The 13,909-nt window shown below is 47.3% G+C and overlaps 1 long non-coding RNA gene across 1 annotated transcript; it reads right to left on the reverse strand.

Annotated features, from left to right (window-relative positions):
- Window positions 1–1,077: 1,077 nt before the first annotated feature.
- LOC128778860 (uncharacterized) lies at window positions 1,078–8,622 on the reverse strand. Its single transcript, XR_008424684.1, has 2 exons — window positions 3,544–8,622; window positions 1,078–3,455 (listed from the first exon to the last, which is right to left on the reverse strand). It is a non-coding gene; the product is annotated as an uncharacterized LOC128778860 (long non-coding RNA).
- Between the last annotated feature and the right edge of the window lie 5,287 nt (window positions 8,623–13,909).

A 13,909-nucleotide genomic window follows, 5' to 3' on the forward strand; every position in this document is an offset into this window, starting at 1 on the left:
TGGTGAGACAGAAAGGAAGCAGAGAGAACTGGACGCGAGCAAAGGGAGGAAAAATTGAACGAAGCTCACAGAAGCCAAGGGAAGACGGATTTCAGGCAGGAGGAAGCAAGGGGCTGTGCCCAGACCGACGAAGGTAAGGACCCCAAACCATATGCTGCACTTAGCAGAACTCGTTGACTTCACCACATTTCTTCCCTGGACTGGGGGAGGGAGCAGAAACTTGACTGTGGCGCGGGGAGGCCCGGCACTTGGCAAGGTGCACGACTGCTAATCATCTCGGTGATGGGGACGGCCGTTCTCTGGAGACGCGTGTCTATGAAGGGAAGGCAAACTACAAGGTGGTGGCCTGGTGGTCAAGGAAGGTTTGTTTGGTGTTGGTCTTAAGACAAGGAAGGCATGAAATAGCTCCATGCCAAAGGAAAAATGGCCATTGAAAAGCTGAGGAGCGGGAGGAAGGGGTCAAGGGAACACATCGGGAGACGGGAAAGGATGGGGGCAAAAGCAGTGGGAAGGAGTGGAATTTTAGGAGGGATGGGAAGGAGTAAGGCAAGCGATGGGCAGTCGGGGAGTAGGTAGAAATGTCACAGAGGCGGTGCCAGAGGTCCAGAAGCGACGCACGTGATGAAATTAGTGAACGAGAGCGTTGAAACATCTTCTGAAAGTACGCTCCATATGTTCCAGGATGTAAAGAGAATCCACACATAGTGAGGAGACGAATAGGAGATATAAAAAGAACCAAATGAAATTTCTAGAGATGCAAAGCGCCATTGCCATAGCCAAAGCGGAAACTGAACCGAATGGGATTAACCATGGCTTAGACCCCAGGGAAAACCTACAAGACTTGAAGACAGAGCAACTGTTCAAAATCAATCACCGGGAGGAACAACAACAACAACAGCCAAAAACAAAAACGGCACTGGAAAAAAAGGGTCAGGAGGAGAAGGGTTCCAGAGGCGCAGAGGAAACACCTGCTGGGAGATGTTCGAGGAGCATAAGCCTTGAACGACCTTCAGCTGGACAAGACAGAGATGGGAACCGAAGAGACACAGGTGAAGAGCTCGTCCCTAGGGGATGTGGTGGAATAAATAAATTCATTTATTTTTGAAATGCTTGCCAAAGCATGCTACCATTTGCTGCGTGCTGTCTCTGTGCTCCACTTGATATTGGTCTTAGGAGATGCAAAGATGTACAAGATCCACGGGTCTGTGGACATGTGGACATGTTACGGAGGTCGCTGCTTCCCATGTCGGCACTTGACCATGAGCATAAGTGGTTCCTTCAATTTCACACCCTACGTGCCTCTCCGGTCTCATCCTTTCCGGGCCCTGGGTAGGAGGAGTTCATGACAGTGGAGACGACAACTGGACTTAGGACTCCACTAGGCACAGTTTCTCCCGTGGGTCCAATGTTCGGACCCGCGTTGTTGCGGAATCCAGCATTTGAGGGGAGCCTACGCTGTTGGCTTCTGGAGTAGGATTGCTCATCACGGAAGCCTCGGGTCTAGCGGGCTCCCCTAACACCTCCACTAAAACACAGAACGCACAAAAGCAAATAAAAGGTTACATTTCATTCACAGCCTCCTCCTTTGCATCCCTTTTTATATCCTACCTTCTCACCAATCACACCTTTGTTGGCATGTTTTTGTCCTCCCAACTAGACCCTGAGGAACCCGAGGACCAGGACTATCTTACTCAGTGTGGTTGTTTGGGGTTGTGGGTTTTTTTTTTTTTGGTAAAACATTTGTATCATTGCAGTAGAATACACGTAACAAACGTTTCCAGTTTAGCCATTTTAAATTCTATCACGCAGCGACATTAATTCCATTCACGACGTTGTGCAACCGTCCCCAGTACCCACTTCCAAAACGTCGTCTTCTATTTTTGTATCCTTATCACAGTGCATGGCACAAGTGTGATTTTAATCAGGAATATCTTTAGAGAGGCAACCCAGGCTAATGAGGAACCACACGTGCTTTTGATGAAGAAGCCGCCCGACAGAATTCAGAGACCGCCACAAACAGGTGGCAAATTCCTTTGCGAAGAAAAGACCTTCAGACCTTCAGACCTTCTCTGGGGGTCATCAACATGGGAGCTTCAGGGCGCCAGGCATAGAGTGGGGGTCCCCACTGACTTGATGTCACGGTGATGGGTCCGTTCTATGTGGAGACAGGGAAGGAAGGGCAGAATGACGATCGTAAAACTCAGCCTCCTACGGGTCAATGACTCTTACGTTCATACAAATGTATTATATTTATTACTCGACCTCATCATTTGACATTGTTTGATACGATACTTATATGATGTTATTTATGAAATGTTACGATAATTATTATAAAGCAAGCACCATCAATTACTGGCGAACTTCTTCTCCCCCTTGAAGTGACTGGCCCACTCCCAACCTCCGGGGAAATCTAAAAAGAGCTTACAGACTCTCCTTCCAGGGGCCTGAGGGTGGGGATGTGGCAAAGGAGCGATATTTTTAGTTAATTTTAACCCATGTGAAAGCGCTTCCCACTGTTGTAGGAGAGAAACAAGCTTCGGCCAGCATGTTCCCAATTACTGGGTTCACGTCTTGACGGGAAAAACCCCCGCAATTATGGTGGCTGATGTCAAGGGAATAATGGTGACTAGGAGAAAGGAAACAGTCTTTAAGGGCTTTGTCGAGCAACCCATCCACATTAAGTAAGAGCAAATGACCAACTCATGCCCTCAAACTCGGGTCCGGGAGACTTTTTTAGTAACACGCGACCATCCGCGACTTCTTTCCCTTTGTGTGTTTCTTTCCTCCTGTTGCCAATGAACTCCTAACTGTATACTTCAGAGAATGTGAATCGGGGATCCATACTACTAGATAGAGAGATAGATAATATCTTTATAATATTTCATAATATTTATAATATATTTACATATTTTATAACATACGTGTTAGTATCAGCTTAGAGTTACTAAAAAGATAAGCTTAAGGTTACTTATAAGTTTACAATTCCGCTCCCATATGCTATTTGCATTAGCAAATATCACATAAACGTATACAAAGACAATTTATAGTTTCTGCAGCTCAAATTATTGTGGTCCCTTAAAAGATCCTGAGGGGAAGACACGAGGACCCTTACAAACAAGAGGGGCACAGGGCCAGGACTTCCCTGGGGGACACACGGGTGGCCGGAAGGCGATTTTAGGAGCTTCCTTTGAAATTCTACCTTTGCTTTGGCTCCTTTCAAAAATGTAAATATTTTATTTGAGAAAGTTTACTAATTAATTCGTTATCACTCGCTAAAGCCTCAGCACAGATTTTTTTTTTTTTTTCAGAGAGAGAGGCAGAAGCTGAGAAGGAGAAAGGAAAAAAACGGGTGAAGTTTACCTCAGAACAGGTATCTTTTGAAGGCAGAGAATGAGAGAGAAAGGTCTGGATCCAGAGGGCAGGCCAGTGGAAGCCATCTTGGGAACACTGGAGCGCTTAAGAAAGGTGAGGGCCCCGAATAAGCTTGACTTCAGAGTTTGGCCCCCGGACCGGCCCCGCCTTCATCGGCCCAGCGGCTCTCACCGTCTGGCTGTCGCCTCCTGTCCCCCTCACCCAGGCTCCTCTCTTGAGCTTGATCCGCTCCAGGGATGGGCCCTCCCTGGTGACCTCCTCGATCTGGTGCAGTCGGTGGCTCTCCCAGCCTCTGCCGCTCTTCAGAGGGGGTGTGAAAGAAAAGAGAAAAAGGGAAGCGGAGCCATGGCCCCCCCACCAGCAGGCAGGCTGGGCTTCCTCACTTTGCCTTTGTTACTCTGAATGTTCTGGAGCCTGAAGACGGGTGCAGGCAGCAGGCCTCGGAGCACAGTCTCCTCTGGCTTGTGAGTCGTCTCAGCGCCTAGGAAAGGTGGGCACCAGAGGACGGGGAGGAGGAGAGGTGAGCGGACGTGGGTAGTGCCATCTGAGGGACACGCACGAGCCCCCTCGCCCCACACAGTCCGGCCAGAGACTCTGCCCCGCCAGACCCCCCCCCCCCCCCCATGCTGTGGGAACACAACTATTAGGTACTTCTCTTCCTCTCTTGTCAGTCAGTGCTGTGTTTTCAGGGGCCGCTATCAGCCACAGTGTGTGTGTGTGTGTGTGTGTGTGTGTGTGTGTGCACGCGTGCCTGCATGTGTAGGTGCCCGGTGGTCTCCTATGTAGCAAGTCCACGGTGCATAGTTAAGTATATAGTGTATAGAAAGTCTTCTAGAATATTCTGGTGTGTTACCAATACAGGTCTACCCGTGAGCCCGTGCAGGGGTGATCAGTGAGAATGAAGAGCCCAGAAAGTGCCTTTTGTCCCAAGTCAGCAGAAGCTCAAAGCCACCAGTCTTCTCCCCCAACTCCTAAACGGATCGACTTCCTTTCTCTCACAAGAGAGGAACATTGTATCCGCGGAGGTGACCTCAAAACAGAGTTGACTGTTGCCCTGGAAGGAACCTGACACAGTTTCTAAGACCCCAGGACAAAGGGACGGTCAGGTGTGAGGCTTCGGATGGCCTGTCCCAGGATAAATGGTGTAAATCCATTTCGGAACAAACCGCGGCCCCGCGGCCCGACGCCAAACCCCGCGGCTGTGCAGGGGTGAGGGAGGTGGGGTGGGAGGGCTCAGATGACACAGCAGAAAACACAGAGGTAGAATTTGCAGGTCCCCCTGCTTACTGCTTATTCGTGTCTCCTGGGACTCGTTCTTGCTCTGACACCTACAGGAAATCCGTAGGCCAAGTTTTTCTTTCCTCCTTTGATGTTGCCATAGCAACACTGGGCGTCCCTGGGCCGATGGCTTCCTCCGGGAGAGCCTTGCAGACGCATGTCCTCCGGGAGCCTTGCCGGGCCCAGGTGACCCAGACCGTCCTGAAGGTTCTGTTCATCCGCTTTTACCCGCACGCAGGTCTTGCCTAGCTCTGCCACGCTTACGGTTGACTGCTTTGCTTAGAAGCAAAAACCCAGCTCTGAAAATGTCTCAGCTCTGAAAGTAGTGTCCCGCTTGTTTCCCAAAGTCTCTCGGGCCTGTAATCAATCAAATGCATTTCTTTGCACACCTAGAACTAAGCGATTTGGAGCAGTTTTGTGCCTTTCCTTTATATCTGTTATTTAAAAATTTTTTCACCTTTATTTTTGAGAGAGAGAGCACATTAGCGGGGGAGAGGCAGAGAAAGAGAGGGAGATACAGAATCCGAAGCAGGCTCCAGGCCCTGAGCTGTCAGCCCGGAGCTGGACCTGGGGCTATAGAACCCACCAGAAATCATGACCTGAGCTGCAGTCAGTGGGACCCTTAACCAACTGAGCCCCACCCCCCAGGCGCCCCTATATCTGTTATTTAAGTGGAAATCCCACGAACGCCAATAGGTTCTAATTCATGTCTCCTCAAGTGATTCTCTAGGTTAGGAGTCGCTGCTGTTCCTGTGAAGGTCACGTGGTAAATAATGTTACAGTTTCAGGCCAACGGGTCTCTGTTGCAAACACTCACCTTTGCCCTTGTAGCCGGAAGAGTCGTAGGGCCTCAACAAATGGATGTGGCCGTAAGGCGATAAATCTGTATTTACAAAAACAGGCAGCAGGCTGGATTTGGCCTGGGCCACAGGGTGCAGGCCCCTGATCCAGGTGGCTCTTTCAAACAGCCCCTTTTAAACATTTTTACGTACTCCCTATTACCATTATTTTAAGACAGTTATTTTAAGAAAGTTCCTAAATTTGCATAAACTAGCTATACGTTTCTGTGATTTTCTTAAAAGCACACATAAAAACATACTTTCCGATCTTTTTTTAATCATAACCTTACGTATAAGAAAAACACAGTAAGTTCCATCTGGCGTAATTCCAATTCTTGCTCCAAACACGTGAATGTATTTTTATTCAGTTGTGGTTCAAACATATATCCCATTTGCTCTGTTGTCATTTACACGTACTCTGGTAGAACCACTGTTATCTGCTGATATATTCTGCCTTCTCATTTCTAAAGATAATTCAGTATTTCACTATACCCACAGAGCTGGCTTACTATAAATTCTCCTATTGTTAAATATTTGGATTTTTTTCCCCATTATTTTTCCATGAGCTAAATGAGGCTGGACTGAGCCACCCAGGCACCCCTAAAATAAACAGTTTCACGAACGTTGTTAACAACTGCACAATTCACTATTACGCTCAAGCTGAGAATTTTCTTTTTCCAAATGTGCAAGCGTGGCATCTCAAGATGAGACATTACCTGCTCCAGTAAAAGACTTTTCCCCGGCTCAAAGTTCAGACATTGCTTGGTATTTCCCTGCAGTAAATTCTTGCCTCTGAGATCCACTGGAGACGCCGAGTCTGAAGCGACAGAGAGGGCTGGGTAGAGACAGCGTAAAGAATCGTTCTCGGGCATTCCTTGGTAGAAAGGGGCTTTCTCGAGATGGCTCTCGTTCAATTGGAGCTTTTCAGAAATACAAATCACCTGTTTGAAACAATCGTGACAACAGGGCACCGAAATACACACTGGCTCCTAACTCTGGTTCTATCCTATTGACATCTTCAGGTACTTAAGCCAGCAAGACATAGGACTGAGGATCAGTGCTTCTGAAACAATCCATGGTAAAGAACCAGTCTGGATTTCTTTTTCTTTTTCTTTTTTTTTTTATTTCCAAAATGTCACCAGCTGATAGCTTTAGAAAACACAATCAAAGAACGATCAGAAAAGTAAGTAAAAAGACAAGACATGCAAAATAGCAACCCCCAATTATGCATTTGCCATTAGAGACCATTTTTAGTTTTTATTATATAGTTAATATAAATGCAGGTATTATTATTATGTTAGAGATCATATTAAGTTGGAGTTAAATAAACACAATCATAGCACAGATAAAATGATAAAGATTGAACCCATTTTTCATTAAAAGGGCGTATTGGTGAATAATACAGGCTTTACCTTGCTCATCATAAACTAGTCTAAGGCCCAAACTTAGAGTCAGAGGCTGGCCTTGCTCAGTCTGCTACTGGCTGTGTGAGCCAAGACAACTTACTGTCTAACCTCCATTTCTTCATCTATAAAGTACGGATAAAAATACAATCAAATCGGGTTGTTGGGAAGATAAAGTATGACAACACATGGAAAGTTCTTAGGATAGTATCTAGTGTAGTAGATGCTAAACAGTGACAGCCAAGGGGCACCTGGGTGGCTCAGTCGGTTGAGCATCCGACCTCGGCTCAGGTCATGATCTCACGGTTCGTGGGTTCGAGCCCCGTGTCAGGCTCTGTGCCGACAGCTCGGAGCCTGGAGCCTGCTTCGGATTCTGGGTCTCTCTCTCTCTCTCTCTGCCCCTCCCCTACTCACGCTCTGTCTCTCTCTGTCTCTCAAAAATAAATAAATGTAAAAATTTTTTTTTTAATTTTAAATAAAAATAAAAAGCGATCACTAACCTTTCTGTTACAGGGTCAGCCAGCATGGAAAAGCTTTGAGGAGACTGGGTGATGAAATGTGTGAAGAGCATGCATTCATCTGGCTTCAGGGTACCATCTAATAAGAGTCAGACATGCAGTGAAAACCCACCGCGTAATAGACTCCTAAACTAATAAGAGTTCGGTAAGGCTGCCAGATACGAATTCAATTCACACTATCAATAAGCAACAAGGGACTGTAATAGAACATGAGATGCCATTCGTAACATCAGGAATCTCTCAAGTTTCTAGGAACAGAAATAAAAAGGAAGGCATGAAATTTTATGGATAAATCATTCAAATTCTATAAAAGGCATAGAAGAAGACATGAATCATGAATGAATGGAATTATCTGATATTATAAATCTGTCGGTTCTCCCTGAAATGAATCTACACATTCCATATGTTCCCCCAAAAGCTCCAGCAGAGGTTTGGGGGAAACTTGACAAACGGAATCTAAAGTCTGCATCGAATAATTCAGTTTCACAAATAGTGGGTCAATTTTACGTGTGTGTGCGCGTGCACACACACACACACACATACACACACACACACAAAGAGCAAGGAGAGGAGAGTATACACCAGCACAGCAGCAGAGAAACAAAGCATAGAACAGAAAGGAATGTCCAGGAATAGAGATGTGTACAAGGAAGACGTCTGACAGAGGTGGGGAGTAGATAAACTGTTTAGCAGACGGTGCTAAGAAAGCTGGCTCCTTAGAGCTGGTAGGAGAAAATATTCCCGTAAGTGGAAAGAGATTTTTTGCAACAAGACCGTATAAGCACAGACTATAAGGTAGGAGAGTATTGGGTCTGGCCACAGATTTCTATCCAACACGGACACAGTCGACGGTTGTTAACAGGTGTCTACCATATCGAGAGACTGTTCAAAGTTTAAAATCAATGGGATTAATGTTTAGATGAGAAAGGAATTCCTATTAATCCTTGAAAGAATAGGAAAATGGGTAGAGGATAGAAATAGGCAATGCACAGAAAGGAAGACACCTGAATGGCTAAAGTTCAAGAGATTCTCGACCTCATCCATAATGACAAACATCAACATGAAAACAACAGTAGCTGGGGCGTCTGGGTGGCTCAGTCAGTTGGACGTCCGACTTCAGCTCAGGTCATGATCTCGTGGTTGGTGGGTTTGAGCCCCTCGTCGGGCCCTGTGCCGACAGCTCAGAGCCTGGAGCCCGCTTCGGATTCTGCATCTCCCCCACCCTCAGCCCCTCCGCTACTCGTGCTCTGTCTCTCTCTGTCTCTCAAAAATAAATAAATGTAAAAAAAAACAACAGTAGGTGCCCCTTAATATCCACTCCAGTAACAACAATGTAAAAATTTGAGTTGGGGGGGGGGGCGGGGGACTGGAACACCGGGGCTTAGTTGGCAGGAGTGGAAATTGGCACAGTCTTTCTGGAAAGTAATCTGGCAGCTCTAAGGGAATTAGCCTCTGGGTGCCCTACAATACAGCAGCCTCTCTCCAGAGAACCTGCCTGGGAAAATCTTGCGTAAGCCCATTAAGGCCCCACATGGAAAATGGAACACGGGAGAATTATTTGTAGCAGCAAATAGCTGTCCCATGGCTATGGGAAACGATATACTGGTGAGCATACCCTGGAAGGAGTAAGCATAAAGGTAAGAAATGTAACGAGACACTATGACGTCAGCTAAATGCAACATACATACGTGAAACACCCGCACGCATTTCTCACAGGCAGGTACATATCCAGAACATCTATTCAACGTCGTAGAGGAGGTGCCCGCTTAATAGGAAAGAAAAGTAATGGAAAATGGGGCGTGCATGGAACCCTGAAATCAAATAAGAAAGGGACCTTGTGGGGGTCAACGTAATACACCCATATGCCACCAGCTGCGAGAGGCATTTGATTGAATCAAAGCTCTGCCCCTAAAATCCAAAAAGTTAAAAAAAAAAAAAAAGACCTACACGATACGGAACAGAGTGTTACCAGAGGCGCTCTTGGATCTCGGTGGACACTTTTCATTGAACATACGGAAATACGTGAGCCCCGTGGGACAGAAAATGCAGACTGAGACTCTGGTCTTCAATTCATGAACTCTGGGCTTCAGTCTCTAGAAGTTCTTTCCCATTCGGCAACACTGGGGAAGATGAGCCAAGCGGGGAGCGGAGGGCACGGTTTCTCGATCCTGGGACGCCGGTGACAAAGCTCCCTCCCGGCCGGGGTCTCCTAGAAACGCTCGATTTGTGTTCCTGCCTGAGCAGTAGGGTCCCTGTTTTCCCTTTGCATGCTGGCAGTAGCATATGTCTTCACCGTGGCTGCCTTCCAGCGACTTCGAAGCCAGAGCTTTGCTCCGGGCGAGCATCCAGAAGAGTGATTTGGACTCCGTGGCTGAAGAGCCCGAGTCCTTAAGGAGGACCCACAGGCGATGCCGACTGCTTCTTCCAGCCTTTGTAAGCTGAGGAGGGAAGGAGGCCGGTAGCCCTCGGTCATTCTCAAGTCTTTCCTAGGTCATTCTCAAGTCTATCCCAGCCACCGTATGCTGGCCTTAATTTGATGTGCATTCTTTTACGGGATGCCCAGGCGCTTGGGAGGGTTTCAAAAGCAAGAGGCGAAGCCTTGCATTTTTGTTGTAGATCTTTGCCCCACCTGCCTACTGGCTATGAGTCGCTGGGCAAACGCTTCCTCAAGCGTGTCGTGTCGGTGGGGAAACCGAAGCGTGTGTACCTTCTCGGTGTAAGAGAAACACCGTTCACCAAACAGAGCGAGCAAGTTCCTCCATGAGGTGGTGAGAGGCCTCTGGAGGTCTTCTGATCTCACCTCCGATGCTCTCCCCCAAGCTGCAAATGCCACGATTCTTAATGGCGAAACTACCATTGGGGGTGTCTGTCGTGTAGTAAGCTGTTTGTAAACAAGACCTCATCTCATAATTTTAACCCCGCTGCTAATTAGCTGCTCTCAGTCCTAGGTAACAAGCAAGGAATGGTCTAGAGAGGTTCCTGCCTTGTCCCAGGTGACAGAGCTAAGGCACAACAGACCCAAGAGGCAACCGAGGCGTGCGTGGGTCCATGTGCGGAGGCTTCCGCCGTCTCCATATTGGTATTAAAAGCCTCTGTTAAGATCCAGAGACATTTTCTCCAGCCCTTTGCAAACTGAGTCGTCCTCGGCACCTCGGTATTATTCCTCGGTTCCAATTAGGCAGATGTGCCCTCAAAAGTAGGACCCTGAAAGAACGAGGCAGAGAAAAATAACGAGGCTCCCACCCTGGGGACCGTTCGCCACCTAAAGAGCACACAGGAGAGGCCCAATCAGTAAAAATCCCCTTCCCTTCCTGTCTTGCGACAGGTGCACCAGGGAAGGCTGGACCCTAGAGGCTGGATTCTCGGAGAGGTGGCAACCTCAGGAAGGGTGATAAGAGACTCTCCACGGCAAACATAACCCATTTTTCCAGTCAACCAAGGGCTATTCTCTGGGCCATTTTTCTAGCTAAGACTGATGGTACCAGGGCAAGGTACAGGTTTTGATGTCTTCCCACAGCCTCTAAGTCCGCCTGAGGACTGTGCGAGAAGGAGCCTATGGCTGGTCAGCGTTATGGGTCAGGCATATTGACTTCCACTTGATCGCCAAAATGCCCCATGGTAACAGGTAACGATAATTGTACTCGCGGGGATAGCAACGGCTAGTTTAGATCCTACTATATTTTACAGCCAGTGACAAATGTCTTAGAAATATCTCATCTCACTTGACCCTCTAAACAACCCTCAAGAGTCGATATCATGACTCCTACTTTATATAATTAAAACGGAATGGGGCACCCGGGTGGCTCAGTCGGTTAAGCATCTGACTGCAGCTCAGGTCATGATCTCGCGGTCTGTGAGTTCGAGCCCCGCGTGAAGCTCTGTGCTGACAGCTCAGAGCCCGGAGCCTGCTTCCGATTCTGTTGTCTCTCTCTCTCTCTCTCTCTCTGCCTCTCCCCTGCTTGCACTCTTCTCTCTCCCTCTCTCAGAAATAAATAAACGTTAGAAAATTAAAAACACAAAAACAGACACTTGCTTAATTGTCCAGCCATTCATCTTACTAATATTTATGGCGAGGAATAATTAATATAATCGGTATCTGTAGTGAAGTGTAATCGAACATGGTTTATTATTAATAAAGGAAAAACAATTAACAGTAAGCAGAATCATAAGTGCTATTTCCTCCATAACTGGTTGCCTTCTACGTAAAAGCCTTCTTTTATTGGGGCATCTGGGTGGCTCAGTCAGTAGTTAAGCATGCAACTCTTGATTTCAGCTCAGGTCATGATCTCACAGTTCATGGGTTTGAGCCCCGCGTCAGGCTTTGCACGGACAGTGCAAAGCCTGCTTGGGATTCTCTCTCTCTCTCTGCCCCTCCCTTGCTAACACTCTCGCTCCCTCTCAAGATAAAGAAATAAACTTTAAAAAAAAAAGCTTGTTTTTTATTTCCTCTAATCTGGGAATTCATATTCTTGGGTCCCAAAGGATTCATGGGTAGAATTCAGGGGTGGAAAAGGGAGGCTGTACCTAGATTTGAATAGAAAATATAACGCTTAGGCTTTAGTAGCCTCTCACTAAAATGATGTTTTTCAGTTCTACATATCGCCGACAAACTACAGCAGTATAATCAGAAATATCTAACTTTATCACCAGTATAAACTGTATATTTTATTTTATTTTATTTATTTTAATTTTTTTAATGTTTATTTATTCTTGAGACAGAGACAGAGCATGAAAAGGGGAGGGGCAGAGACAGAGGGAGACACAGAATCCGAAACAGGCTCCGGGCTCTGAGCTGTCAGCGCAGAGCCCGACGCGGGGCTCGAACCCACAAACTGTGAGATCATGACCTGAGCCGAAATCGGACGCCCAACTTACTGCGCCCAACCCAGGCGCCCCTAAACTGTATATTTTAAAATATTTACAGATATTACAACTATTTTAAAATTTCATTTATGCTTGTGTCTACTTGGAAATATAGTTAATAGACCCACTGCTAGACCTTTTATATTTAATACTTTAATAAAGAAGCATGCACGTATCTATTGCTAGATCACAATTTTTTAAAAATATTTTGGTAAGTGCATTTCAACATATTCCATCTCTTTGATAATCCTGTGCAGTTTATGTTATGTATTTGGAACTATTGCGATCAGCGCATGGACTTTACCGTAGAAAGTTTGAGAACTGCTGCTCTCTGCCATGCCCCCAAGGTACATTTTCTTACCAGTTGGGGCTGGAGTTCAGAGAGGGTAACACTACCCAACCTCTTTAGAGCAAGGGGGCCAGACCCTCAGACCATCCCTCATAAATTCCTTCCATCCACCTTGCACCAGCCCATGAATGTCCAGATGGGTTTCCCTCTTTAGTTAGCTTATGTCTTCACCATCCCAGAGAGTAGTAGGTCATCGTGGACAGAAAGCTCCGTGACTGGTGTCTCTCCCAATATCGACTGAGGCTCAGGGCCCGTGTCACCAGCTGGTCATTCAAGAGTTTGGTGCTGGGGAGCCTGGCTGGCTCAGTCGGTTGAGCGCCCGACTTCCGCTCAGGTCATGATCTCACGGCTCGCGAGTTCGAGCCCCGCGGGGGGCTCTGTGCTGACAGCTCGGAGCCTGGAGCCTGCTCCGGATTCTGTGTCTCCCTCTCTCTCTGCCCCTAACCCACTCGCATCCTGTCTCTGTCTCTCTCAAAAATAAACAAACATTTAAAAAAATATATTAAAAAAAGAGTTTGGTGCTGACGCCTGGGTGTTGCTGGACCTTCTCTGTGATCCTGGGCAAGTTCCTCAAGACTCAGAACCTCAAGTGCCTCTCGTTTAAAACTGGGATGAAAAGGCTTGATATTTGTAAAGTGCTTCACCACTTTCAGGCCACTCCTACCTTACCCCTGGAGCTCTCACACCAGCGCGGTGGGGGCACAAACACCGTCATGTTGTATGAGACGCAGGGGAGAGGACTCAGAGGGGACGGTGCAGGGTGGCTCTAGCACCCGGATCTTCAGACTCTTCCTCAGCAGGGACACCCTCACTCTGCATCCCCCGCCGGAATGGCCTCAGGGACCTCCCTACCTGCCGTCTCCATCCTTAAAGACGCAACTCGTCCAGTGAGGACCCTTCATTTCCTCCCGCCATGATCCCTCTCGACCGCGCTCTCTGTAGCACCTGCCGCCTGCCTTCTGCCCTTACCCGTGAGCTTGGATCCCTTCCCTAAGTGGTAACACTCCCGTGCGCTCAGGTCTGAATCTCAGGTCTACCTCAAATTCGCTGACTGACCCTGAACAAATCACCTCGGCTGCGTGGGCCTCATTTTCTCACTTTTAAGTGGGGATACTGCTGATGTCGAGATTTGTCGTGAAAATAAACAAGATGGTGTACGAAGATGCTTTTGTAGAACCATGAAATAGTCTATAGGGTGTCAACCTATCAGCAACCAGAGTAGATGGGGGAGGGGGCGGGGGGTGAGGTGCAGAGAAAGGGCCCGGCTAGGTCACTTCCCCTTTCCTG

The sequence above is a fragment of the Panthera pardus genome, unplaced genomic scaffold, assembly GCF_024362965.1.
Source record: "Panthera pardus isolate Hobbes unplaced genomic scaffold, ASM2436296v1 HiC_scaffold_21, whole genome shotgun sequence".
NCBI classification, from domain to species: domain Eukaryota; kingdom Metazoa; phylum Chordata; class Mammalia; order Carnivora; family Felidae; genus Panthera; species Panthera pardus.